This window comes from Macrobrachium rosenbergii, chromosome 1, assembly GCF_040412425.1.
Source record: "Macrobrachium rosenbergii isolate ZJJX-2024 chromosome 1, ASM4041242v1, whole genome shotgun sequence".
In the NCBI taxonomy this organism is placed as follows: domain Eukaryota; kingdom Metazoa; phylum Arthropoda; class Malacostraca; order Decapoda; family Palaemonidae; genus Macrobrachium; species Macrobrachium rosenbergii.
Genome location: NC_089741.1, coordinates 18824654 through 18850714, shown reverse-complemented (window position 1 = coordinate 18850714; position 26061 = coordinate 18824654). Strand labels below are relative to the sequence as shown.

The following is a 26061-nucleotide window of genomic DNA, read 5'->3' as shown; positions in this document are numbered from 1 at the left end:
CTAAGTTTCTGCCTAACCTAAATCGCTGCTCCAAATTGTAGGCAGAGCAACTTCAGGTTTGCCTAAAATACATTTTATATCTTGTGATAACTTAAAATATTTGTTCAGCCCCCAATTTTTATTCCTGGAAGCTCCTATCAGTTCTCTCGTTTGGTCCATTTGCGTTTTAGCTTATGGTTTTATATTTGCTTCATAATCACTGTGGTTTGACTTTGAGAAAGTTTTCAAATCTTTTCATACGGAAACATTGGCAAGTTTGGGTACAGTGCTCAAAGCCCATGTGTCATATTTCCGTATTTAATCCATATTCATTTGTGCCTCTGTCTGTACTATAGTTAACTTTGATGCTGTATCTGGCATATTAAGTCATTAAATCCTTATTAAATGAAGCTGTCCTCCATAGTATTTTACTGTCATACAATCTTACTATACTAGAAATTTGTAAATTTAATCCAATAAGTACAGTAATTGCTTGGAATGCCCGCTTTTCTTCTGTGGCTACAAAATTTTTTGGTAATATTGTTCTGTAATTTCTGACAAAATACAGACTATGAACCATACTATTTTTCTGTCAGATCTTGTATGCATTTCTGACCATATTGATACAAACACTCTAGCTTCTAGGTATAACAGTTATACCTAATAGCAATGGTCTAAGCTTTGTAGATCCACAAGATAAATGGTCTGAAAAATTGGTTTGTCTATAATTGGTATCAGTCCCAAACCTTATTACAGTATTAAGGACAAAGCTGTCTTAAGGTCAATTGTAGGGTGCAAATATCTGATTGAACAGCTTTGCAGCTTTGTCCCCCCTGCAAACCCCACCCCAATTTGATCTAGAGGATTATGTCAGTAAAATACAGGGATGCATTTTACCCTAACCTAAAATAGTGGAGCCTTACCTGGCCCAGGGGTTAACCTCTCATCCTAACCTGACCTTAGTGCCATAAGTTATCTGAAGTGAATAACAAAGTCATCTCAACCTAACCTTGTATACCAGGCCCTGACTGGATAAGGGCACCCCTGTCCACCCCTTGGCATTGCACACTAGAAGGCACTTATTTCTTCATCATGTCTCAATCCCAGTAATTAACTTCAGTTATTTATCGATAGCAGGGTTTGCATCACTTGCAAATGGTTATCTCAAGCTAACCATGTATACCAGGCGTATACCAGGCCCTGACTGGATAAGGGCACCCCTGTCTACCCCTTGGCATTGAACACTGGTTATTCCATTACTAGAAAGCACTCATTCCTTCATCATATCTCAATCCCAGTAATTAATTTGTTTATCGGTAAAAGGGATTGCATCACTTGCAGATGGTTATCTCAACTTAACCTTGTATACCAGGCCCTGACTGGATAAGGGCACCCCTGTCTACCCCTTGGCATTGCACACTGGTTATTCCATTACCGGAAGGCACTCATTTCGGTAGATCTAATAGTGCAGCAGATTGCTGTAAAAATCGTTCAGATAGTGAAACAAGCATGAAATTTGGCACAAACATTCCTAAGACTACGCTCTCTTAGAAAAGGGCGCTGGCCACCTGAAAATCCAAGATGGCGGCTATTTTTCAAAATGGCCGCCATCTATGTTGAGATTCACTGGTTTGGGAGCATCTATTGGATGGAATATGCCAGTTTTTTTTTTTTAAACCTCGACTTCTAGGTTATAAAAATGTTCCATACCACACATTTTATTGAAAACCCTTACTAAATGAATTGTAACCAAGATGGCGTACAAAATGGTTGCCATAAAAGTTTTTTTATCCACAGCGCTAGCAGACATAGAGACCAACTGTTTTTATTTAATGGTATATTCATGTGATCAGACAGTTTAACTAATATGCTATTTTCAACTGAAATAGTAATGGTATGGTCACATACAACATTGTGTCTAAGACTGTAACCATAAAAAGAAAAGAAGAGAAATACGGACTAAACGCAACCAATCTATGTATAGGTCTCTCAACCTACACCTTTGAAAAATTCGAGGATAAGAAGGTAGGCATAGCATGACACGTTGGATGCTCAAGCTAGATTATCTACTGAAGAGAGGGCAATATTTATCTAGACTTCACATTTGCAAGTGCACAGAGCTGTGCAGGGAAGACCCAGCTTGTAGCACTTGCACCTTTCCCGACAGCCTGCTTTGCATCCACATTTGGTAAGCTGTTGGCAACTCTTGGCTAAGGGCGAGTTGGTTGTCAGAGGACTTGCCATGCTTCACCAGACTTTTTGCCATCCCCACTCAGCAGGGTTCTCTGGCTGTGGCTGACACTGGGTGGCCTGCCCCACACACAACCAGCCTGGCACGCAGCACGCTTGGTGTGTTGGAGGAGAGCTCCTGGTTGGTGGAATGGCCTCATATGCCCTTTGTTTTCTGGCAAACATATCAAGTCTAGCCTCATCCACAGTGCCAGCAGTGCTGGATCTTTCATACATAAGTATGACAAACCTCTCCAGGACCTTCAGGTCACTCTCTTCCACTCTGAGAAGGTAGTGACTCAGTTTGGAGAACACAGTGGAGGCCTCTGGAAAGATGTTCCATGTCTGCCAGGCGGTCCTCTTGCCCTTGCTCCGGAAGGCTGACACTGTATCACAGCCTGTGAACGCATGGAAGAAGAGCATGCCATTCACCTTCTCCTGGCCTAGAGAGTTGCACAGGTCATGCACAGCAATCCAGCGCAGGCTCTGGCCTTGGCCAAATGCCACCCATAGCTTCTCTAGCCCTAGATTGTGGAGAGTGGAGAAAGCACTGACTGCAACGACAAGAACATCTGTGTCATTTGCTTTAACCGTGATGGTCTTGGCTCCATGTTCTGTGGCATATTTGGCATGGAGAAAGATGCGGGTGTCAGCTTCCTCATGAGAGCACTTTTCCAGTCCCTGAAGACTAGCCTCATGAGTGCTGAGGACAGCAGACCCTTTCGTGGCAATGACAACATTTGTGGCAGACATCTGGGCAACTTTGTCTGCCAGGAACTGGAACAACTCTGTCTTGTTGGCATCGTGTCTTAGGAAATTGCGCCAGTTGGATGGAATTGTGTTCTTGTCTGTCACCTTGCGCCTTCCTCCTTGACCACGTTGGAGCCTGGTCTCAGCTTTGAGGCTGGATGTATTGTATACATCAAATACAAGATGTGATGATGTGTACTTGCTGCTATAGGATTGTATCACAGGCAAGAAGTCGCAAAGTGCATAGCCCTCAAAGGTCTTTCCTTTCTTTGGTGGCAAGGCATGGACCAAAGCTGATCCATCTACAATGAGGACATCAGTCTTTGGTTCTTTGTCTTCTAGTGTAACATGACTCTCCAGGACCGAGGTCAGCTGAGACTTCTGACATGTGTACAGCCTACCACCCTCACTAAGGGAAGCTGGGAATGTTTGATTCTCGTGCTGGAAGAATTCCTGCAGATCACATTCACGGCTCTGACAGGATATAAATAGCTTTGAGAAAAGCTGGCAATCCTCCTTCAGAAGTTTCTGCTTTGACTGTTCTACAGGAGCAGCTTCTTGCCTGAAGAAGTCAGTTCTGTTCTTCTTTATCGGCTCATAGAAGGAGACTGCATTGTTTGCCAAAGAGTCTGAAAACTTCTGAAATTTAGTGCGGCCTCTGTCAAGGTGTGTCTGTAGAAGTTCTGCTGAGCTGGGGTGGGCAATGTCTTTGTTGTCAATGGAATACAGAGTCTCGTGGAATTTACACTTGGTGACTCTACACCTAATTGTTCCAGACGTTGTTGGTAGAGGTGGCAAATATCTGCCAGCCGAAATGTGACTGGATCATCTGAACAAAGGTTGTTTTCAACAATGTATGTCATCAGTTCTGACAGAACTAGTGGATACACATCTGATTCTGACTCAGTGCTACCTTGGTCTTTCTCAAGGCTCCTCAGGTAGGACCTTTTTCTGTTGTAGAGGGCACAAAGACAGGCATGGTGATACTTAAACTCCTGTGCAATGACATCCCCACCAGTCAACTTAGCAAGGAGCTTGCCATCACTAAGTATCTCTGCACATTCACGCAATTTCAAGTCAAGGCCCTTAGTACTAGCCTGTCTGAGATCAGATGCAGGTGCCACTTTCTCACAGAAAATGCAAACTTCATTGTCATGACTGGTTCGGCGCAGTTTTGCACGACTAGTCTCAGTGTTGCTGGTCTGGTCATTGGATTGTCGCTTTCTTGCACGGTCCAGTTTAGTGTTGTTAAACAACAAGCGACAGTTCACATGGTATTTTGCTGCATTTTTTCCTGAGAGTGGCCTCTATGCCATCACCTTCATCCAGCCTTGCTGGATCCATTATCAGTGGCATTTCATTAATTTCACTGAACATGGGAATGTTCCTTGCCAGCATTGTGTACCCATCATGGTCTAGGACATGATGACTTGGAGGTGATGTCAAGTGCTCACCTCTTTTGTCCTTCTGACAAAGACAACACAAACTCCAGTTTGTTTTTCTACTGCTCAATATTGGATTGGCATCACATTCTGCCATGATTTCACTTTTGATTAAGGCCGAGGGGTTATCCTTTACCACCTTAAACAAAGCACACATTCCTGTATGGGATTCAACTAGGTTCGGCCTCCCTACACCTAGCCCGATCATTCATCCAGTGCCATTTAAGTCCCGTGTGATCTGTACACCATCCGGGTAAGTACATGAACCATCATGTACAGCCCCATACCCTTGGCTCGGCTCTCCCGCGCTGGCACATCCTGTCTATTCAGGTGTGGCTATCTAACTATAGCTGGTCTGGGGCTGTTAGAAAGCATTTGGGACACTAAACTAAACTATACTACAACTACTAGTCTAAGACTACAGGATTAGTAAAGCTGGATTAGCTGGCACTGAACCCCATGCTGAGTTACACAGCAGTGATGTCACCAGTGTGCCCTGGTTGTGTGCAGACATACACTCTTTTACATTTATTAATTTTCCTTCAAAATTGATGAGTTATTCGAAAGAGATGGCCTCATTAGGATCTAAAACCACAGAAACCAAGATCCATGCTTAAAACGATAATTGTTGAACGGGCATTATTTCTCATTATAATTATTGTTTCTACCTTTTCTTGGCAGCCATATAGCCCCCATATTTAAAGGTAAACTGTACTGGGAAGCTACAGAAACATAATATTCACAAGAAATAGTATGGAAGAGCTTTACCATATTGCTAGAAGCAAATACATGCCATTCTAGTGAAAAATTAGCCAAAATCTGTCGATACTGGCCGCCATCTTGGAATTTGGCCGCCATATTAAATTTTTGCGTGGCCAGCGCCCTTTTCTGATAGAGGAACTTTAAAGAGCACTTGTGCAAAATTTCATGCTTGTTTCACTATCTGAACGATTCTTATGAAATATGCAATTATCTGCTGCACTATAAGTAGTAGCTCTGCGGCGGCGATTTCCTTCTAACTTGACTTTTCCTACAGTTTTTTTGGTTGCTAACTATGGATTTATCTTCAATTTTTGCCGCACGAATGTAATTAACCCCAGAAGTCCATCCAACAAGGGGTTTCCATATGCAATCTTCACAAGACTGAGCACAGATACGTCTGTATGGAACAGTTCATATCCTGTCTGGCAAGTGCAGTAACTTGTTAACGTATGGGTACCCCCCCGGGCCAGTACTAAACACGGCGAAGGGACATTCCATCCCCCCGATGCCAGTACTAAACACGGCAAAATGCATTCAACTCCCTCCTGTTGGCGAATGGCTCCCTCTCGTTTTTCCCCTCCAGAGGGCGCCTCCTCAACGTAAACATGTCCGCTCCGTTTCTGTGTTCTTCCCCACCCAAAACCCCGAATTCCCAGTCCCCCTTTACTGTTGAGTAGAATTAGGGGGCAAATAACAGTTGGCCAACAACAGACAAACTCACCGCCAGTGTCAGAAGCCCTAAAAGTGTAGAAAAAACCAGTTTCCAAGGCAAAAACAGGCACGGAGCTAGTACTTAGAATTACCCTCATTTCTTCTTCATGTCTCAATCCCAGTAATTAATTTCAGTCATTTATTGGTAGCAGGGATTGCATCACACGCAGATGGTTAGTTTTAGTGTTGATTTTGTCTTCTGCCATCAGCATTTCTTACAAATAAGGCTGCCATAGTTAAAATGAATATATCAGTTGTTTAAAACTGAGAGGATTCAGAATATTTCCAGGAACTTCATTAGGAGTTGTGAAGGTGTTCTTGGCTGTATTTCATAACGAAAATTAAAGTTGCACATGCACTATTAGTGCAGCAGATTGCTGTAAAAATCGTTCAGATAGTGAAACAAGCATGAAATTTGGCACAAACATTCCTAAGACTACGCTCTCTTAGAAAAGGGCGCTGGCCACCTGAAAATCCAAGATGGCGGCTATTTTTCAAAATGGCCGCCATCTATGTTGAGATTCACTGGTTTGGGAGCATCTATTGGATGGAATATGCCAGTTTTTTTTTTTTAAACCTCGACTTTTAGGTTATAAAAATGTTCCATACCACACATTTTATTGAAAACCCTTACTAAATGAATTGTAACCAAGATGGCGTACAAAATGGTTGCCATAAAAGTTTTTTTTTCTATCCACAGCGCTAGCAGACATAGAGACCAACTGTTTTTATTTAATGGTATATTCATGTGATCAGACAGTTTAACTAATATGCTATTTTCAACTGAAATAGTAATGGTATGGTCACATACAACATTGTGTCTAAGACTGTAACCATAAAAAGAAAAGAAGAGAAATACGGACTAAACGCAAACCAATCTATGTATAGGTCTCTCAACCTACACCTTTGAAAAATTCGAGGATAAGAAGGTAGGCATAGCATGACACGTTGGATGCTCAAGCTAGATTATCTACTGAAGAGAGGGCAATATTTATCTAGACTTCACATTTGCAAGTGCACAGAGCTGTGCAGGGAAGACCCAGCTTGTAGCACTTGCACCTTTCCCGACAGCCTGCTTTGCATCCACATTTGGTAAGCTGTTGGCAACTCTTGGCTAAGGGCGAGTTGGTTGTCCAGAGGACTTGCCATGCTTCACCAGACTTTTGCCATCCCCACTCAGCAGGGTTCTCTGGCTGTGGCTGACACTGGGTGGCCTGCCCCACACACAACCAGCCTGGTACGCAGCACGCTTGGTGTGTTGGAGGAGAGCTCCCTGGTTGGTGGAATGGCCTCATATGCCCTTTGTTTTCTGGCAAACATATCAAGTCTAGCCTCATCCACAGTGCCAGCAGTGCTGGATCTTTCATACATAAGTATGACAAACCTCTCCAGGACCTTCAGGTCACTCTCTTCCACTCTGAGAGGGTAGTGACTCAGTTTGGAGAACACAGTGGAGGCCTCTGGAAAGATGTTCCATGTCTGCCAGGCGGTCTTCTTGCCCTTGCTCCGGAAGGCTGACACTGTATCACAGCCTGTGAACGCATGGAAGAAGAGCATGCCATTCACCTTCTCCTGGCCCAGAGAGTTGCACAGGTCATGCACAGCAATCCAGCGCAGGCTCTGGCCTTGGCCAAATGCCACCCATAGCTTCTCTAGCCCTAGATTGTGGAGAGTGGAGAAAGCACTGACTGCAACGACAAGAACATCTGTGTCATTTGCTTTAACCGTGATGGTCTTGGCTCCATGTTCTGTGGCATATTTGGCATGGAGAAAGATGCGGGTGTCAGCTTCCTCATGAGAGCACTTTTCCAGTCCCTGAAGACTAGCCTCATGAGTGCTGAGGACAGCAGACCCTTTCGTGGCAATGACAACATTTGTGGCAGACATCTGGGCAACTTTGTCTGCCAGGAACTGGAACAACTCTGTCTTGTTGGCATCGTGTCTTAGGAAATTGCGCCAGTTGGATGGAATTGTGTTCTTGTCTGTCACCTTGCGCCTTCCTCCTTGACCACGTTGGAGCCTGGTCTCAGCTTTGAGGCTGGATGTATTGTATACATCAAATACAAGATGTGATGATGTGTACTTGCTGCTATAGGATTGTATCACAGGCAAGAAGTCGCAAAGTGCATAGCCCTCAAAGGTCTTTCCTTTCTTTGGTGGCAAGGCATGGACCAAAGCTGATCCATCTACAATGAGGACATCAGTCTTTGGTTCTTTGTCTTCTAGTGTAACATGACTCTCCAGGACCGAGGTCAGCTGAGACTTCTGACATGTGTACAGCCTACCACCCTCACTAAGGGAAGCTGGGAATGTTTGATTCTCGTGCTGGAAGAATTCCTGCAGATCACATTCACGGCTCTGACAGGATATAAATAGCTTTGAGAAAAGCTGGCAATCCTCCTTCAGAAGTTTCTGCTTTGACTGTTCTACAGGAGCAGCTTCTTGCCTGAAGAAGTCAGTTCTGTTCTTCTTTATCGGCTCATAGAAGGAGACTGCATTGTTTGCCAAAGAGTCTGAAAACTTCTGAAATTTAGTGCGGCCTCTGTCAAGGTGTGTCTGTAGAAGTTCTGCTGAGCTGGGGTGGGCAATGTCTTTGTTGTCAATGGAATACAGATCCTGGCTCTCTTCCTGAAAAGGACTTCCCAAGTGTTGCAAAGCCAATGACAGCTTGCTGACTCTCTCCAAGAATGTCTTCTGCGCATGAGGTGTTTGTTCATGGTGTGTTGTCTGCTCATTAGACTCCTTACTTTGAACCTCTGTTTCGTATGCAGACACCAAGCGGATGATCTTTGGGCCAGCCACCATCCATCTTCTGAGTGCTGACGGATCTTCAGTCAGCCCAATGGCTCCGCCATCAGCCTTTATAAAGGCATTGGTCTGCTCATGAGCTTGGTCAAGAGCCATTGCTGAGAACTGGCGACTGGTCTTGTGCACAACAAAGTTGCCAGCCTTGAACTCCTATACTACAACTACTAGTCTAAGACTACAGGATTAGTAAAGCTGGATTAGCTGGCACTGAACCCCATGCTGAGTTACACAGCAGTGATGTCACCAGTGTGCCCTGGTTGTGTGCAGACATACACTCTTTTACATTTATTAATTTTCCTTCAAAATTGATGAGTTATTCGAAAGAGATGGCCTCATTAGGATCTAAAACCACAGAAACCAAGATCCATGCTTAAAACGATAATTGTTGAACGGGCATTATTTCTCATTATAATTATTGTTTCTACCTTTCTTGGCAGCCATATAGCCCCATATTTAAAGGTAAACTGTACTGGGAAGCTACAGAAACATAATATTCACAAGAAATAGTATGGAAGAGCTTTACCATATTGCTAGAAGCAAATACATGCCATTCTAGTGAAAAATTAGCCAAAATCTGTCGATACTGGCCGCCATCTTGGAATTTGGCCGCCATATTAAATTTTTTGCGTGGCCAGCGCCCTTTTCTGATAGAGGGAACTTTAAAGAGCACTTGTGCAAAATTTCATGCTTGTTTCACTATCTGAACGATTCTTATGAAATATGCAATTATCTGCTGCACTATAAGTAGTAGCTCTGCGGCGGCGATTTCCTTCTAACTTGACTTTTCCTACAGTTTTTTTGGTTGCTAACTATGGATTTATCTTCAATTTTTGCCGCACGAATGTAATTAACCCCAGAAGTCCATCCAACAAGGGGGTTTCCATATGCAATCTTCACAAGACTGAGCACAGATACGTCTGTATGGAACAGTTCATATCCTGTCTGGCAAGTGCAGTAACTTGTTAACGTATGGGTACCCCCCCGGGCCAGTACTAAACACGGCGAAGGGACATTCCATCCCCCCGATGCCAGTACTAAACACGGCAAAATGCATTCAACTCCCTCCTGTTGGCGAATGGCTCCCTCTCGTTTTTCCCCTCCAGAGGGCGCCTCCTCAACGTAAACATGTCCGCTCCGTTTCTGTGTTCTTCCCCACCCAAAACCCCAATTCCCAGTCCCCTTTACTGTTGAGTAGAATTAGGGGCAAATAACAGTTGGCCAACAACAGACAAACTCACCGCCAGTGTCAGAAGCCCTAAAAGTGTAGAAAAACCAGTTTCAAGGCAAAAACAGGCACGGAGCTAGTACTTAGAATTACCCTCATTTCTTCTTCATGTCTCAATCCCAGTAATTAATTTCAGTCATTTATTGGTAGCAGGGATTGCATCACACGCAGATGGTTAGTTTTAGTGTTGATTTTGTCTTCTGCCATCAGCATTTCTTACAAATAAGGCTGCCATAGTTAAAATGAATATATCAGTTGTTTAAAACTGAGAGGATTCAGAATATTTCCAGGAACTTCATTAGGAGTTGTGAAGGTGTTCTTGGCTGTATTTCATAACGAAAATTAAAGAATACTGTGTGTGTGGTTTTGTATGATCCATTTGTGGCTAACACTTTCTACACATGGGCCATGAAGTAATGAAACACTGTAAAAAGAGTAACTAAACAGAATATGATGCGCAAGTATGAATACCTTCATCAGTAACAAAGTAACTTCTCATTCACTTGCTCCTTGTCATAAGTGAAGTACCATCATTTGACCATTTCTGCTATTAAATTGCTGTTACTGCATAATAGTAAGGATTTAAAATATCATTGTATTCTCTCTTTCCAGCCATTTTTACAGTACTGTATATTTGTCTACTTTGCTCATAGATAAGCTTTTTAGGTCACTTGTAAATCTAAAAACTAACATTGTTTTTAAGTAAAGCTTCAAATTTTAACTTACTGGTGTGTTTTTGTATATCACTGTGTAGAGCAATACACCGCTGTCCAAGGTATGGAGGTGATTTCAGTCCAAAATTTTATTTTTAATTTAATGAATCATTTTTGTATTGTAGGTTTATTGCTGTTATTTGGAAATCCAACATAGACTACTGTCTTATGGATAAAATAACCAATCCCACCTCCTCTGTGCACTCTGTAATTTTAAGTGTAATAGATATTGACTGCTAAAATGAGACAAAGCTTATTTTTATTTGGAAAACAGTGAGTACTTGAATTCACAACATGCTGTAATTAGGATAACTTAATCAAAACTGTATTACCTCCTGAAAACTAATCACAGAATTGCTCTCTATGGTAACAATGACAGATATGTTTAGTACAGTATAAAAATTAGAATTTTCAGTGAAGCATGCATTAGTTAATACCATTCAACCCCAAAATGTTACAACCAAGTGTCGCCCATGTTTCATGCAACTACAAACTTAACATCAATTATGCCTTATAGCTAACTTCATAAATCAAATCATCTATGCCGGTTTAAAAATATTTGCTGGGGCATTGACTGTTCAATTTTTAAAGTTAATAAGACTAAACTAAGGCCAAATATTCATATTTAGCATCTGTATCAGTAACTCCTGAGCCTGCTGTTGATTCAGGAAAGTGTTGTCTTTAATTGCAGACCCCAAGAAAAAGTTTCTGATGAAAACAAGAATTCAAGGGAAGTTCAGGATGGTTTATGGAATTCAAGCATTACATGTAACACAATCTTCAGAATGTCAGAATCCAAGGCAAAAGGGTGTTGGCCTACAGGTTAGCAGCATCTGAATTTCCTGCAGTGTTGAAGATCAAAGAGCATATTTAAAGTGGATGAGACCAGACTTTAATGGAAGAAAATGCCAGACTGCTTATTTATATCCAAGAAGGAGGAAAAGGTTATGCCAGGTTTCAAGGTAAATACCATTTGACCCTTTAGTTGGGAGGTAGTGCAGGTGACAATAAGCTAAAGGTGCTGCTTACATGTAATGGAGAATCCTCAAGTGCAGAAGAGGAATGTTAAATCCCAATCCTTGGGTTACTTGTCATTGTTTATGGAGCTGGTTCTTCAACCACTTTATACCAGCAGTAGAGAAACATTGTAATTAAAAGGGTATCCATTCAAGATCCTTGATTTTGGCAGCACTCTGGCTACTCACAAAACCTCATTGATTTCCATCCATCCATCACTTTAGTTTACCTAAATCTTCAACCACCTTATTTTGGCTACACTCCTGGCTATCCAGGGAACCTTGTCAATTTTCATCTAAACATCACTGTTTATCTGCCCAGCATCACATTTATCTTGCAACCAATAGACCAGGGGACCATTGCCATCTTCAAATGCTATCACCTTCAGCAAACATTTGGGCAGGCTGTAGATGCAATGAATATTCTCAAAAATAAGATTTTTACATAAGCTTACCAGGCAATAACATAGCTATTAGTTTCTACTTTAAACGGCAGCTTAAGAATTGAAATTTCAGGGTAGCGCTTTTTTTGTTTTGGTGCAGGTAATTGCCCAGCCCACTTTCAGGGAAGAATAGAAACAACGTAGCTGAAGAGCTCAGTTCGTTTCTGTTGCTTGATGACCATACATTGGTTGTTCAGCAGCTTTGTTTTGATAACTCAGTAGTTTCACCGGATGGTTTGGTTTTCTGTTGAAGGAGTTGGTGAAGCATTCTTTCATTTAGTAGCCTCTGAGCTATATTTTCATAGTGCTTGATTTGCGAGGAATGTAAGGATTGGGACGTAAGTAAATGGAAAGTGTTGACCAATCATTTGGATAAATTAGAGAAAGCTTGGCTTAGGAAAGCAGCTGCTAGAGCCAAAGCTAGAGCTTTTGTGTCCTCTACCCCTTAACCGGCTTTTTCGACACCTTTGACTTTTCGTTCCCCGATTCCTACTTCTCTCACTCTCTCTGCACTCTGTTACCTGGCTCCCTTCCCTCTGAACCTAGTGCCATTACCAGTCTCGAAGCTTGGATATAAGAAATTCAACACTTTAGTAAGTACAGTCACTTAGATAGGAACTTCTGGAAGAGTCCTTTTGGATAAGGCAAGTGAGGATCCCAGTGCAAGTGTTGGTGCAAGTGCTAGTGTTAGATGAAGGTCCCTGCCAAACTCCCCTCCACCTAGGAGGAGGCAAACTGTGAGTCCAAGGGAGGTCAGTGGGGTTTGCCCACAAGTAGTTGCTTCCTCAGCCAAACCTGTTGCTATTTCCCAGGTTTTGGTAGCCAAACGCTGGAAAGGTGTCCCATTGGATCACACCTTATCTTCCAGTGGTTCTGATTCTGAGCTCAAAGGATGCAGTCAGCGTTTTCAGGATTCTTGAGGCTTTGAAGAGACACGTTGCAGATCTACATCCAGCGGTACCTCGCAAGCGCCTTAGGGATCAAGAGCCCTCTTGCAGCTGTTGGGATGACAGAGAGCTCCCATTGGCTCCCAAGCACCAATTGGCTCATAAGCACGCTTTGGTATCTCCCTCTCTCGTAGGATCCAAGCTCCCAGTGGCTCATAAGCCCACTGCGGGTTCAGTTCGCACTGTAGCTCCAGACATCCCGTTGGCTCCCAGCTTTCCAGCATTGGAATACGAGTCTGAGGCTCCAGATTCAAGTCAACTTGTTTTGGCGCCATCTGCGTCACAGATCTCCAAGGCCGTATCCTCTTCGCCTGTCGCTGATCGCGCGAAGTCTACAAGTACATCAGCACCCCAAGACAGCATCCTGCAACTGTTGAAGAAACCCTCGTCTTTGAAACCAGAAGAACCGCAGCAAGATTTGGTGCTTTCCACTGTATCTTCAGCAGTGGAGGAACCTGAGCCAGAGCAGCCTTCATCAGCCTACGCCTCATTATTGAACTATTTTCTGTTCTGCTTCCCGACATGTTTCTCCACCGCAGCCCCTTCCTCTCCGGGTTCAGTGTTCTTGTTGCATCAATCCTCGAGTACCGCTAGACTCCCGAAGTTGGCTCTCTCTATTTCTTCCAAGAAAGCATTGTTGGGGATCGACTCTTGGCTGTCTGAGAAGAGGGAGTTGGGCAAAGCAGTATTTTGTTCTTCTCCTCCTCAGCTTTCAAAAAGGAGGTATGTATTTTATGCAATCGGGGAAGCTCCTTCCTTGGGAGTCTCTGCCTCCTCTCAAGGGGGACTTCTCCGGCCTGATTGACCCTGCTCGTCGTTGGGCCTTTGATGCAGTGAGAGTTGTGTTTTCGTCTTCTGAGCTTAACTGCCCAGTTAAGGATACTTTTAAAGTATTCAAGATTTTCAGTTTCCTTGACTGGACAGTGGGTGCATTAATCAAGAAAATTGAGGATTGCTTTTCTCTTCAAGAGAACTTTGCAGCAGACTGGCTCAGAGTCCTGTCGTGTGCGGACAAGGCAATTCGAGATGGGGCACAGGAGTTAGCTGCTCTTTTTTCTTCAGGTATGCTGAAGAAAAGAGACGTGTTCTTTTACCACTAAAGGAGTGACCGTCCCAGGGATCTCCTCTTCTTTTCACTCCTCTGGACAGTACCAGCCTTCTTCCTCAAACAACAGTAGAGCGGGTGGCTACGGAATTGCAGAAAAAGGCTACTCTACCAAGCGAACAAAGGAGTCGAACCGAACCCCTGCAGTTTCATTTAATCCTCAGCCTTTCTCTCCTCTCCAGCCACAGCCCTTTTGAGGTAACAGTGGAAGAGCTTCCTTGTGCCCATGCATGAACCCCAGATCAGTTCGCCCTGTCAGCAAGAAGTCCTCATCTAGACCAGTCTCTAGTAAGTGAGACTTCGGTCCTCCATCCACTTGTGGGCGCCAGGCTCCTACACTTCTGGAGACAGGAGGAGGCCAGATCGGTAGAGCCATGGGTACTACAGGTTCTCAAGGAGGATATGCAATCCCCTTCAAGTAGAGTCCACCTTTGTCGCCTGTGTCCGTTGCCTGAAAGGCATACTCAGTAGGCTCTGAGAGGTTTTCGGCCCTCCCAAAGGAAGTCGTAGCTCTTCTCCACAAGAGAGCTATAGAGGAGGTAGAAGACTTGTCATCGGAGAGATTTTACAACCGCCTTTTTATAGTCCCATCATCGGAGGGGTTTTACAGCTGCCTTTTTGTAGTCCCCAAAGCCCCCAGAGGTTGGAGGCCAGTCCTGAATGTAAGCGCTCTGAACTTCTTTGCCCAAACCACGAAGTTCAGGATGCAGACAAACAACTCAGTTCTCGCTGTAATTTCCCAAGAAGATTGGATGGTCTCGATAGACACGAGACGTGCTTACTTTCATATTCCAATACAACAGGATTCCAGGAAATTCCTGAGATTTTTCTTCCAGGACAAAGTTTTTCAATTTCGGGCTCTATGCTTTGGGTTGTCAACAACCCGCAAGTCTTCACTAGGGTTCTTGCTTGTCTATCTGGATGACTGGCTCCTAGATTCATCATCCCAGAAGTGCATGGAGGACCTCTTCAAAACCCTACAGTTAGCCCAGGAGTTGGGCATTTTAATCAATCAGGGAAAGTCCCAACTGGTCCCTTCTCTGACAACAGTCTATTTGGGGATGAAGATAGACTCAGATTTTTAGGGCTTTTCTGTCAGGAAAGAGAATACAATCATGCACCAAAAAGGTCTGTCATTTTCTGAGTCGTCAAACCTGCTCAGCCAACGACTGGATGAGTCTGCTAGGGACTCTCTCCTCCACAGAGGTGTTCATTCATTTGGGGAGACTGCATGCTAGGCCTTTGCAGTTCTTCCCGAAGGCCAGTTGGAACAGGAAGATTCTTCTAGATTCATTCATATTCCCCATCACACAGGAAATAAAAGATCTTCAGTGGTGGCTCGTAGAAGGAAGGTTCCACGCAGGGAAGTCCCTATCTCATCCAAACCCGAACCTCTCACTGTTCTCAGACGCATCAGATTTAGGTTGGGGAGCAACACTAGAATGATTGGAAGTGTCAGGAAAGTGTTCCCTTCAAGAAAGGAAACTGCACATAAATCTAAAGGAGTTGAAGGTGATTCACTTGGCACTTCAACATTTTGCCACAGTAACTCAAGACTTGGTGATTGCAGTTCATTCCAACAACACAACGGCTCTGGCTGATATTCGAAACCAAAGAGGCACTTACTCTCTTTCACTGTGTGAGTTAGCCAGGGATCTCCTTCTTTGGGTGCACAACAACAGTACACAGATTCTCACCCACTATGTTCAGGCAAGTTAAACGTACTGTATTAGCGGACAAATTGAGCCGTTGCAAACAGGTTCTACCCACAGAATGGTCGCTGAATCCACAGGTGTGCACCGACCTGTGGAAACAGTGGGGAACACCTTGGGTAGAATTGTTTGCAATGTCCAGGAACCATCGCCTCCCCCTGTATTGCTCTCTGGCGTCAGACCCTCAGGCATGGGCGATGGATGTGATGCTTTAGGATTGGTCACACCTGGAAATGTATGCTTTCCCTCCATTGAGTCTAGTAAGAGATGTGATCAACAAATTCAAGACTTCTCATCACGCATCGACGATCCTAGTAGCTCCTTTTTGGCCTCAAAAGGAGTGGTTTCCAGACCTTCTTGAACTTCTGTTGGACTTTCCGTGGCTCCTCCCACAGAGGAAAGATCTGCTCAGACAACCTCACACCAGCAGATATCAAGGTTTGTCCACTCGTTCTGACAGGCTTCAAACTGTCAGGAAGCTTGTCAGGGCGAAAGGATTTTCAAGAGAAGTCGCGAATGCTATTACAAAATGTAGACACAAGTCTTCTTCAAGGCTCTAGTATGCTCTACCAGGATAAGTGGGCAGTTTTTAGGAGATGGTGTAAAGAACGTAACATCTCTTCTTCTACCTCTGTAGCCGAACTACCCGAATTTTTACTTTACCTAAGATCTTCGAGAGGCCTTTTGACATCTACGATAAAGGGTTACAGGTCCATGCTGAACTCAGTGTTCAAGCATAGAGGTGTGAACATTTCCTTAGACCCATACATTTCAGATTTAGTCAAGTCTTTTGACACCAGGAAACGGAAGTCTCAGCCGCCAGTGCATTGGTTGTCAGGCCCTCCTTTTGAACCTATGCATGCATCCTCTTTTAGGGATCTGTCCAGAAAGACACTGTTCTTAATCACTTTAGCCACAGTGAAGAGTGTGAGCAAGTTCCAAGCTCTGGACAAACAAGTTGGTTTTTCGCAAGAGACGGCTATTTGCTCATATATTTTAGGCTTCATAGCCAAAAACGAGAACCCGTCTAACCCATGGCCTTGTTCTTTTTCCATCCAGAGTCTTGCAGAACTGGTGGGACCTCTAGAACAAGAGAGAGTATTGTGCCTAGTGAGAGCATTGAGGTACTACCTCGAGAGAACCAAGAATATTAGAGGGGGTTCTCATAACCTCTGATGTTCAGTCGAACCCTTTATGTCCTCTCTCCAAGAATGCTGTCTTTCTTTTTGAGAGACATTATTGCAGAGTCTCACTTGGGAATGTAGGAGAATAATTTACCTTTGTTAAAGGTAAAAGCACATGATGTACAGGCAGTAGCCACTTCGTTGGCTTTTAAATGCAATCTCTCTCTAGCTACCATAATCCAATCGACTTATTGGAAGTGTTGCTCGGTCTTTGCCGACCATTATTTACGTGACGTCGAAACTGTGTTTGAGGACTACAGTACGCTGGGTCCGTTCATTGCGGCTGGTGTGGCACTAGGGAATGAGGGGTAGGAGTGATCCTTCTGTTTCTCTTTCTCCTAGCCTTGATTAAGGTTGTTGAGTTTTTGGGAAGCCAGGGGTACTTAGTACTTGGAGTACCTCCGATCTTCGTTTTTAATGGATGGGTAATACATGTTTTTTAAATGGTGTACAGGTAATATAGTTTTATGGTTGTGTGTTAGTTGATGTCTATTTTTTCAGCCAGGGTAACGGAGTTGTTCTGTTTAAGCTTTGTCGAGTCATAGGAGTACTCCCTGACCACAAAGCTCCCACTGAAGTAGGGGCATGTCCCTATGGGTCGAGATGAGCAACAACCAAGTGGCAGTATCTTCCTGCTCTTGCTGTCTCCCCAGGTAAGGTTATAACAAGCGTTACCACAATGCTAGCATTTTTTCTATTTCAAATGCATTTGTTTATAATGTTTTTTGAGTAGTACATGTCCACTCTTCCCGCCTCCTATCAGTGTGGGATCCAACTATGAAATTACTTGGTAAGTTTCATATACAAAAATTACATTTTCACACATGAAACTTACCGAACAATTACATAGCTTTACGCTTCTTAACCTACGGCAGTCGAAATCCCATATTTCTCGGTGCTAGCGGCGCTGCTGACGTGTAGGTGATACAACCCCGCCCACTTTCGGGGATCCCAGGTACTACTGAGCTTTGCTTGTCAATTCGTTTCCTGCCGCCCACGGTGAAACACCCGTGGTTTTTTTGCTGCAGTCAACTGTTCGCCATTTTGTTTGACACCCGATTTGGTGAAGTACAATTTTCTTGGTTGTTTTTTGTGTTTGATGGCATAGCTGCTTTCTTTATTCATCTGTTTAGTGTGAGTTATGTCAGATTCAGGTTCATCTGTTAGGTTTTGCAGCGAAGGCTGCAAAACTAGATTAGCCAAGTTATGTTATGACCCACACTCAAAGTGCGTGAAATGTAGGGGACAAGAGTGTACTAAAGAGCATACATGTAATGAATGTGTAGATCTAGATGATCAAGGATGGAAGAGTTTTTTGTCTCACCTTGATAAGATGGAAAAAGATAGGAAAAGAAAGGCAGCCATTAGGGCTGATAGCAGGGCTAGATTAGAGTCAACTCCTTTGCCGTCAGAGGCAAAGAAGCCCGCTTTGTCTTCTCCTATTTTGTCAAACGTCTCTCCTATTGATAGTCCTCCTACTTCAGTACATCTTACTCCGGCTCAGGTTCCCCATGCTTCTGATTCCGACATCATTGCCCAATTAGAAGATAAGATGGATAGGAAATTTGAGCTGATTGCTAAATCTGTTTTGGATTTAGGTACATCTTTTCGTGAATTTGTGACTAAGTCTAGTGAAGTGAAAAGTGCTAGTGTCGTATCCGATGAGGCGGCTGTCCGTCCCTCCACTTCTCCTAGACCGAGGTCACTGTCCCGCTCCCCAGCACCTGGGAGAAGACATACCGTGAGTCGAAGGGAGACTGGAGGGGTTTGCCCACGGGCAGCCGTCGACTCAGTCATGAATTTCGACTCGATTACTGTGAAGAGACACCATTGGAAAGGTGTAGATGTGTCTGGTGTAAGTTTGTCGTCGGACTCGGAGGTGTGTTCACCTGATACCAGGCGAAAGAAGTGGAGTGAAGTGTCACGCCCGTTGAAAAGGCGCGCAGTGCCATTGGATAGTTCGTCATCACCTGTGAAGAGAGGGACGGAAAAGAGTCCTCAACCCTCGTGTAGCTGTTGGGAGAACCCTGTGTATCTTTCACCTAGTAGAAGTTCGGGTGCTGTTCGCAAGCGGTCTCACGAGGTATCAGTGTGGGACTCGCATAGTTTCGTCTCGTCGACTGAAACAAGGAAAGTTTCGACTCGTTCGCCAGCTGACAAGAGAGAGAATTCGACTCGCAAGTCTTCATCAAGGAAGTCGTTTCCTTCGCCCGCACCATCGGGAGATGATGCGAACAACAAAGAAGCTTTTTTGGATCCATTGAGACAGCTTCAGGACTTAGTTAAGTCATTGAAAAAAGTTAAGGCTTGTACGGATGAAGGAGCCAAGCAGTCGACAACGTCGGATGGAGAGGATCAGTCGGAACAAGAATCGAAAGCGGCTTCTGCTTACTCCAACTTGATGAAGTTTTTGTTGGCTTCCTATCCGGAATTCGAGCCAGCTCCTCCGTTTTCACCTCCTCCTACCTTTGTTAAGGATAGGAAAGTACTTTTGCCGAGTCTACCTAAACTAGTGCTTTCACAGTCGGCGAAAAGAGTCTTCAAAGAAGCGGAGAAGTGGCTGGAGAAGAAGAGGGAGTCTGGTAAAGCCGCCTTCGCTGTCCCACCGTCCAAGGTACTGAAAACATATAAATTTTATGCTACCGGAGAATTACCCTTGTTGGGAGTCGCTGCCTCCTCCCAAGGGGATTTCTCAGGTCTGGTGGATGCTAACAGAAGGACAGCGTTTTCGTCGGCGAAAATTTTCTTCTCTTCGCCTGATTTCGACCACCTGATTAAGAACCTATTTAAGGTAATAGAAGTTTTCAGCTTCTTAGATTGGACTATTGCTGCATTAGCAAGGAAAATAGAGGATTGTCGATCTCTGGAGGATAGCTTGACGACAGACTGGCTTGATATATTATCGTGCGCTGACAAGGCAGTCAGGGATGGCTCAGGGGAACTTGCATCTCTTTTTACTCTGGGCGTCCTTAAAAAGGGAGAACTTTGGTGCTCTTGCACCTCCAAGGGAGTCACTTCTAACCAGAAGTCTGCTCTCATGTTTGCGCCTTTATGTAAGTCGCATTTATTCCCTGAACAGGTTATTCAGCAAGTTCTCTCCGATCTGGAGAAAAAGTCTACCAATGACTTATTGACTCGTTCGTCGACGCGACGCCCCAAGGAGACAACACCTACAGGAGCTAAAGGGTCCCCTCTTCAGAAGCACCCTTTTCGGGGGGGAAAGACTAGATGGCAACCCAGACCAAGGACTAATTTACGTCCACAAGCCACAGCCAGTAAGAAACCACCCTTGAGACAGTCAGACAAGTAGGGAATTTTACCCTCACACACCTGTAGGAGCAAGACTCCACCTGTTTTGGCGGGAATGGAGTCGAAGAGGGGCAGAACAGTGGGTGATCACAGTTTTAAGAGAAGGTTATGTGATCCCGTTTGTGCAAGATCCACCGCTGTCGAATATTCCCATCGCCTTGACAGCATACTCGCAGGGATCAGAAAGAGCTTTGGCTCTTGCCAAAGAAGTAGAAGCCCTGATTTCCAAGAAGGCCATAGAAATAGTGGAAGACATCTCACCGGGCTTTTACAACAGGCTGTTTGTAGTCCCCAAGTCATCGGGGGGCTGGAGACCTGTCCTGGATGTGAGTGCACTCAATATCCTTGTTCTGAAGACGAAGTTTCATATGGAAACCAGTCGGTCAGTCATGTCAGCTCTTCGACCAGGAGACTGGATGGTGTCGCTGGACATGAAAGATGCATATTTCCATGTACCTATTCATCGGAGCTCCAGGAAATATCTACGGTTCGTTTTCAACAGCAGAGTTTATCAGTTCAGAGCGCTCTGTTTCGGACTTTCGACAGCCCCTCAAGTATTTACTCGAGTCCTGGCCCCGGTAAGTCGATGGTTACATTTGATGGGAATCAACATTGCTTTTTATCTGGACGACTGGCTTCTAAGGTCCGACTCCAGTCTCCAGTGTGTGAGGGATTTAAATCGGACACTAATATTAACACAGCAACTGGGATTAGTAATGAATTTAGAGAAGTCGCAGTTAGTACCGAGTCAGAGGATTCCATATTTGGGGATGATTCTGGACTCACAAACTTTTTGGGTTTTTCTCTCCCCGAGGAGAATAGTCTCTCCTTGCGACTGTACGGAAACTGTTAAACCGCTCGTCCTGCACGGCTCTGGAGTGGATGAGCCTGCTGGGGACTCTCGCTTCGGTGGAGACCTTTATTACACTTGGTCGTCTTCACATGAGGACGCTACAATTCTACCTAAAGGCCAGTTGGGACCGGAGAATTCAACCGGATTCGACTGTTATTCCGATCTCCGAGGAAATCAAGGAGGATCTTCGTTGGTGGTTGTAGGAGGAAAGAGCTCACGAGGGTTTGTCCCTCGAAAGAGCGAACCCAGAGCTAGAATTTTATGCCGACGCATCGGACTCGGGATGGGAAGCCCTGTTGGGGAAAGAGAAGACATCAGGCATCTGGACAGAACAGGAGAGAGGTCTTCATATCAACGTAAAGGAGCTGAAAGCAATTTTTCTTGGGCTTCAAAGTTTCACCCCTCTAGTCGAAGGGAAGAAAGTTGCGGTGTTCTCGGACAACACCACAGCGCTGTCATACATAAGCAAACAGGGAGGGACACATTCGTTCTCCCTTTACAGAATGACGGAGCGTCTTCTTCTGTGGGTGAATTCACACAAAGTGACCCTCTTCCCCAGGTACGTGCAAGGGAAGCTCAACGTTTTAGCAGACGAACTCAGTCGTGCGCGTCAGGTTCTTCCGACGGAGTGGACATTGGATATCAGAGTTTGTCAGGATCTATGGCGGTTGTGGGGACAACCAACGATAGACCTATTTGCTCTTTTCTGTTCTCCGGTTCCGGACCCGTTAGCCTGGAAAACGGATGCAATGCTTCTCGACTGGTCAGGTCTGAATGTTTACGCATTTCCACCATTTGCGATGATCAGAGAGGTATTAAACAAGTTTCAGAGTCACCAGAATGTTACGATGACACTAATAGCTCCTTTTTGGCCCAGAAAGGAGTGGTTCCCGGATCTCCTGAGGATGTTAGTAGACTTCCCCAGGCTTCTGCCGCAAATTCCATCGCTACTCAAACAGCCCCATTTCGACAGAAATCACCAAGGGTTGTCGCATCTCGCTCTGACAGGATTCAGACTGTCCGGGACCTGGTCAGAGCGAAAGGTTTTTCAAGAAGAGCGGCAGAGGCTATTGCTAACTGTAGAAGAGTCTCTTCGGGCAAACTCTATCAGTCAAAATGGGGAGTTTTTAGAAGTTGGTGCAGAGAAAGTCACACAACTACTTCTAAAACCTCTATTCAAGAGATAGCAAACTTCCTAATATATCTGAGAGACGTTAGGAAGTTATCGACTTCGACAATAAAAGGATATAGATCCATGTTGGCGTCGGTTTTTAAACATAGAAGCTTAGATATATCTAATAACTCGGACATCAGCGACTTGATTAAATCTTTTGAGTCCTCTAGGACAAGGAGACCAGGTTTAGTGGACTGGAATTTGGACGTAGTATTGTCCTGGCTCTCTAAAGCAAATTTTGAACCTCTTAATTCGGCTTCTTTGAAGGATCTTACTAAGAAGACATTATTCTTAGTCGCCTTAGCTTCAGCTGGTAGAATCAGCGAGCTGCAAGCAATGAGTAAAGAGATAGGATTCACACAAGACGAAGCTGTGTGTGCCTATACTCAGGATTTTTTAGCGAAGAATGAAGATCCTTCGAGACCATGGCCTCGTTTCTTCTCCATTCGAAGCTTGTCAGGAGTAGTAGGAGAAGAAGACGAAGAGCGTTCTTTGTGTCCGGTGAGAGCACTGAAATTTTATCTTCATAAAACAGAGGCTTTGAGAGGAAGTTCGAACCGATTGTGGTGTTCAGTTAAAGATCCGAGCCGTCCTATGTCTAAGAACGCAATTTCGTTCTTTTTAATGAGCCTGATTCAGGAAGCACACACGTCAGTAAGAGATCAGACTCTACAGGTGTGTAAAGTTAAAGCCCACGAGGTTAGGGCAGTAGCGACTTCCATGGCTTTTAGACATAATACGTCGCTAGTATCTATTTTGCAAGCTACGTTCTGGAGGTCGAGATCAGTTTTTGCTCTCCAATACCTGAAGGATGTGGAAGCAACGTTTGATAATTGTTGTCGTTTAGGACCTTTGTCGGTGATGGGCATGGTGTTGGGAAAGGAAGCATAGGGGGATTTGGTCCAATTCCCCTTCCTTTTGACTATCTCTTCATCTTGATTAGAAGGTGGTCGAGTTTTGGGGAAGCCAGCGGGTACACGGTACCAGGAGTACCCTCCAGTTTTTATGGTAGGGTTTGGTTAATTTTTTATGGTTATGTGTAGGTGATGGTCTTTGATTGTTATTTTAATCTGGTCATAGCCAGGGCAAGGGCGAATATTATTTCATTCTGATCAACCATCGGTGAACCTCCATGGTTGCAGAATACCCACTAGTAGTAGTAACGATCCTGGCCACTACTGCCACGTTCCCTACAAGTGATGAGAGCGCCGACCAGAGGCAGTATTCTCCTGCAGCTGCTCTCTCACGAGATAAGGTACTACAACATTCTTGCAATGTGAGTTTTTTCTTTTTTGCATTAAAAGTCCATATGCCCACCAGCCGGGTAATGTGGATTCAGCTATGTAATTGTTCGGTAAGTTTCATGTGTGAAAATGGTATTTTTATAATAAAATAAGGTTTCACACATACTTACCGAACAATTACATGATTAAAGCCCTCCCTCCTCCCCACGAATTGACAAGCAAAGCTCAGTAGTACCTGGGATCCCCGAAAGTGGGTGGGGTTGTATCACCTACACGTCAGCAGCGCCGCTAGCACCGAGAAATTTGGGATTTCGACTGCCGTAGGTTAAGAAGCGTAAAGCTATGTAATTGTTCGGTAAGTATGTGTGAAACCTTATTTTATTATAAAAATACCATTTTTATAATAAAATAAGGTTTTATATACTTACCAAGTAATTACACGATCAGAGCCCGTCCCACCTTCCTGCACATGGATGTAGAGCATGAACGAACTGAGCTCTTCAGCTACATTGTACCTGTTCTTTCCCGAAAGTGGGCAGGGCACTTGCCTGCATCGAAACAAAACCGTGCTACTGCAAATTTTCTATTCTTAAGCTGCTATTTAAATAGAAACTAATAGTTATAAAATTACTTGGTAAGTATATATAAAACCTTATTTTATTATAAAAATGTCATATCTACAAGGCAGCCCTAAATACAAACACAGTTTGGAAGGAAGTTTCTGGTATAGGTATGGTGTTTGGAAGAATGGAATGGAATGGAATGGAATTTGAAATTTAGGCTTGAGAAGTCAAACACTGGAATCCGAAGGATTATTCAGTGCTATAATGAATTTGATTTGAGATGAATAGTCATGTCAACGAATTTATGAATTAAATAAAATAAAATAAAATATTTTAAACCTAGTAAAAATTAATATTTGGCAAAAACTGATAAAAACTGTGCCCTCAATTTGTTTAGGATTTCAAGGGCTTTACTGAGGTGGAAAAGAAAAAAATAACCCTTGGTAACACTGAGCACTGAGTTGAAAATAAAGATTTAGAGGAGGAAGATTTTGTCTCATTATTTGAGGCAGACGAGCAGCCTCCGATGAATGGAATTAAGAACTTCATGAGCAGCAGTGCCACAAAAAGGAACAGGCACCAGAACCAGAACCATGACACCTCACCAGCAATGAGATATAACAGGCTTTTGTATATGTTTATAAATGCCTTGTGGTTTTCAAGGAAATGGATCCCAATACTGAGCACTTTACCAAGGTATTGGGGGCAAATCATAACTCAGTTGTTTGTTTTAGGTTGCTGTTGAATGGAAAGAACAGTTTGACAAAGAAATTTAGCCATTAACATCATATACATAGTCCCCTCCTGTATCCCTTCACCTTCTTCCTCCAGCCTGTTGAGCACGTCAATGTCATACATGAGGTAGGTATAGCATTACATATATGTATGAGGGGTTCTTTACATTCTGCTGTATATTTAATATAAGTTTGACTATTGAACAACAAAAGCAGGAAAATTTTTAACTTTGGAATGACTTATTACACATGTATCAGCACCGTTGGTTAGAGAAAGTTATAGGATGTTTAGGCTATTTAAAGTGCTTATTTGGCTTTTTTTTTTTCAATCCTTGTTTGAATACTGCTCTGGAGCCAAATAAATTTAATCGTCCTGTATTGTCAAGGAATTCAGCTAATTTGGTTGCTTACTGTAAGATTCAAAGCCATTCCTGTAGGAATTTTAATAATACTTTGTTCCTACACGATATACAAACCATCGGGCCTTTACATTAGGAATTACTTAGAGCAAAGCTAGAAACGGCCATTGAACTCTTGGACAAGGTGGTTAGGCAGTAACTACTGTCCGGTAGGCGGGAATACCCGCCTGCCCGTAAGTAAACATTCCAGTTTTTCAGCCGTCATGCGTTGCAGGCGTGTTTTCGGAGCTCTTTGCTTAATTCTTTAAGCTCTTTTTTTGCTGGTGGGATCTTTTTTTTATCTTTTTGTTATATATTGTGTGTATTTGATATTTGTTAATATACAGACCCGCGATTTTTTATAGCCTTGCGTAGGCCGTCATCCCCCAGTATGTGTGTGTGTGTGTGTGTGTGTGTCTCTTGGGGTTGGCGGCCAGTGGCGTAACAGGTTCACTCCCCTTTTATTGGACCTCTGCTTGTACAAGGCATGACTGTATTCCTATTCTGACTTGTGCTTAGTGTTGCTCTTCGCTGCCTCGCTGTGGCCAAGTTTGTTGGGAGGAAACTTCTGAAGAAGGTAGCTGGGTGTTGCCGGAAAGTTTTCGCTTCCAACAGCGCCCTTGGTAGCCGCCCTTTCATCCTTGTTTCTCTCTCCCAGTAAGCTTTCCCTTTCTTGTTGTCTCACCTTCAGGAGCAATCTCTCCTTCACCTTCTTTGCTCACTCGTCAGGCAAAGATCGCCTTGGGGGCGACCTCCTCTC

At 43.9% G+C, this 26061-nt stretch overlaps 1 long non-coding RNA gene across 3 annotated transcripts in view; it reads left to right on the top strand.

Annotated features, from left to right (window-relative positions):
- Positions 1-26061, top strand: part of LOC136839422 (uncharacterized) — a 486213-nt gene that overhangs the window by 411012 nt on the left and 49140 nt on the right. For all 3 annotated transcript variants that reach the window (XR_010853348.1, XR_010853346.1, XR_010853337.1), the window contains one exon: positions 11311-11581. This is a non-coding gene — a long non-coding RNA (uncharacterized lncRNA). The remainder of the gene's footprint in view (positions 1-11310; positions 11582-26061) is intronic.